This window comes from Curcuma longa, unplaced genomic scaffold (assembly GCF_044706935.1).
Source record: "Curcuma longa cultivar G26 ecotype Majalengka, Jawa Barat unplaced genomic scaffold, ITB_CL_G26_1.1 contig_12145, whole genome shotgun sequence".
NCBI lineage: Eukaryota > Viridiplantae > Streptophyta > Magnoliopsida > Zingiberales > Zingiberaceae > Curcuma > Curcuma longa.
Window position 1 is genome coordinate 1 of NW_027429074.1, and position 3,589 is coordinate 3,589.

The window sequence follows — 3,589 nt, forward strand, 5'->3', positions numbered from 1 at the left end:
CACTACTAGAAAACTAGGCTTTTGAGACAAAAATTTTAAGACAGTGACAAAATTCATCTCAAATACTATGTAATTAAGACAGTAATTATAGGTGTCTTAAAATTTTACATTGAGACATTAAATTTAAGACAGTATTTAAAATTTTGTCTCAAATTCAACTAAATAAGACACCTAATAAAGACGGTTAAAGATATAATTATATAAGACATTCAAATAAGACGGTAAAAAAGTATTTGTCTCAAATTATCTTAATTGTGTCTAAAAAAAACCACACACGTACATAAGTATTTAGACAAATATAAATTAGTATTTATAAATTAATAAAAATTTAAAATCGTTGTTACTTACGTTTATAAAATCATTTTAATTATATTTATAAATTAATAAATGATTAAAAACTTTCTTTAGACAAATATAAATTAATATTTATAAATTAATAAAAATCTAAAATCATTTTTACTTATGTTTACATAAACGTTTTATTATATTTATAGATTAATAAATGATTAAAAATTCTCTTTATATAAATATAAATAAATATTTATAAATTAATAAAAATTTTGTTTATGTTTATAAAAATATCATTTTCCTTAACGTTTTATAAAATTATTTTAATTAAATATTTTATAAATATTTACGTTAATTATATGTTTTACAAATAAATAAATAAATAATTTATTATAATTTTTACATAATTATATCTTTATAAATTAATTAATAAATAATATTATATTTACCCTAACACATCCCGTCTGAGCACCGCCTGCGCAAGAAGTTCCGCAAGAAGTTCCGCGTCGTGTTTGCCTGTGTCGCCCGCGGCCAGGACCCTTCCCGCCTCTCCCCCCGCAATCGCTATGTGCTCCATCTCTGCACCCACCTCTAGCACCCCTCCTGCTCCTCCTCCTCCCCCTTCTCATCTCCCGATGCCCTCGCCCCAGGTGGCGGAGTCAACAAGCGCCGTTTCCCCAACCCCCGTGCTCCCTCTAGCCAGACCCGTGCCGAGGCCTTCCCTTCCGACGCTCGTCCTCTACCAATTTCCGCCTTGCCGTCTCCCCTACCCCATTTGCCTCCTCCAACCAAGAAAAGGTAGCCTTTTCCACTGATTGCGTCTCCGTAAGCACAACACTTCCTTCTGTAAAGGAAGAAAAAGAGAAAAGGGATGAGAAGCTGGAGCCACCACTTGTCTCAGGAAGCAATGAGGAGGCTTCTGCCGGCAAAGGCACCCCCAATCCTCTGATCGCAAAAACTGTCTTGGACGTGTTCGATGCATGTCTTGAAGAACTCAAGTTGTCCATATTCGGCTCAATTTCGCCCGATGCCACAAAGGAGAGCGACCTGGAGAAGAGATGGAGAGAACTGCGAGCTGCCGAGATGAATGCTTGGGTCCGTCACCTCAGCCTGGTTCTCGAGAATTCCGTCAATAATTGAAGTGGATGCACTACATCAGACCGAGCTCAACCTGTATGTCTCTTGAACTCTCAGAACAGTTTATTTCTCTGATGCTTTTGAAGTTTGTATATCATCAATGCACTAGTTGTTCAGCTTCAGTGTTTTCTTGATGCAAATGCTCTTTCTGATCATCTAAACGAATTGTTAAAGGGAATTAGTTTTTGCAGGGAAATGATAGTTCGTTGAATTTTTCTGATCAAATCTCCACATTTCACTTAGAGATGGGAATATTTGATCACAAAACCCCTTAAGGAGTCAAAATATAGATGATCAGTGGATGATCTGTGACCTATTTATTCGATATCTTAAGAGGGAGACAGACCAAACATTTTCCACTCCAATGGTTTGTTAATGCTCAATTGATCATTAGTCTCTTTACCCATTGCTCAAGAGCCACACAAGTCTTTTAGCTGGATTAATCATTGTATTATCTGATTCATTCTTCTCAAACAAAGAATATGCTACCTCTCTAAGCTGTATTATCTGAATCATTGTATTATCTGATTCATTTTTTCTGTTGTGCTATTCTTAGCTATTCGTGTCCTTGGTGTGATGTGATAGTAGATAAGTGTCATCTTGCATACAAACAGTTCTATAGTAGGGAGTTTACTTTGTTCTGACACTCATCTTCTATCTTTTGTAGGCAATGAATACTGACAGTTCTGAAGTTAGAGCTTTAGCGCATTGGAGAGAACTTCTAGAAAAGGTATTGTTCTTTCATTAGTTAAAATTTAATTGTACTTGTAAGTGTTATCCATGTAGTAAGAAGTAACTTTTATTCGGTTATATAATGATACAATTGTCAAAAGATGTAGCAGAGTGTATGAAAGTAGTGACTTGTAGTAAGAAGTAACTTGTTATCCAATGAACATTCAAATGAGTTAATCAAAATGGCTACGGAGAAAGCTGTAGCAGAGTGTATGAAAGTAGTGACTCCTATTCTAAATCAAATGAAATCCCAAATAGATGTACTTCAATCAAAGTTAGAGAATCATGGATCCCCATTGACCCATCTTCATATGGAATCTAGTGAATTTAGTATTCAAAAGGTATCTTGACTTTATTTAAATAATTTACTTTTATGATGAATTTTGATAGTTTGTAATATGTATACCTTTTTTTTAGGTTGCAGATAATACTATTTCACATGAACAAGGATTGGGTAACCAACAGGTACATTGGTAGTTGCTTTCACAAGCATTTTTTTTGTTAATATATATAGTTGCAAGAAAGAGGATTATATACATGTTAGATGATGAAATTTCTTATTGAAAAGTTTTATTTATTAATTTTTTTGAACAATATATGTCTTCTATTATTTCTGAACAATAAATCTTATGCACACCTCTTGAATTCAATGGACTTTGTTAAATTGACTATTTCTATGTGGGCCTCAATTTTATATGTTTAGTCATGTAAGATTTTGTTGTTAATCTATATATATGTCTCATGTTGAATCAATTATGTTTGAGTAAATGGATTTTTTATATTCCTATAGATTATAAAACATCTTTACCTCTAAAAAGAGTTTTATTTTTAATGTTCAGGATTCTGATGAAGAAGGATCATAGAAGTTATCTCCAGATCATGAAGAGTTGTTCTTTAAGCTTTCTCTTGTGTAACTTTGGAATAATAGTTTTTTTCTTATCAAATTAATGATGGATATGTACACATTTTTATTATTGGATAAATGTCACTATGAAACTTTTTATTTTGAAATGACAATTCAATAATTCTGATCTAGATTAATTTGTATAGTAAGTATTTATTAAATTTCATCACAAATGGTGTATCTAACAAATGAAAACATTAGGGACAGTAATTTACTGTCTTCACTTTTATTTGAGACGGTACATTACTATCTCAATCTGGTGTCTCTAACTTTTTCACAGGATAAGACATAACATTTGAGACAAAAAAATAACTGTCTTAAATACTTTTGAGACAATTTAACAACTGTCTCAACACCGTCTTAAATTGTATTTGAGACAGTGCAACTGTCTCAATATTTTTTTGAGACGCTTGTATTGGGGACAGCTACATTACTGTCTTATCACCGTCTCAAAAACATTTTGAGACAGTAAATTTATAATTTAAGACAGATTTTGTTGTGTCTCAAAAGCCTAGTTTTCTAGTAGTG

At 32.5% G+C, this 3,589-nt stretch overlaps 1 pseudogene; it reads left to right on the forward strand.

Moving 5' to 3' along the window:
- Positions 1–757: 757 nt before the first annotated feature.
- Positions 758–2,157, forward strand: LOC141815909 (uncharacterized; annotated as a pseudogene).
- Positions 2,158–3,589: the final 1,432 nt, after the last annotated feature.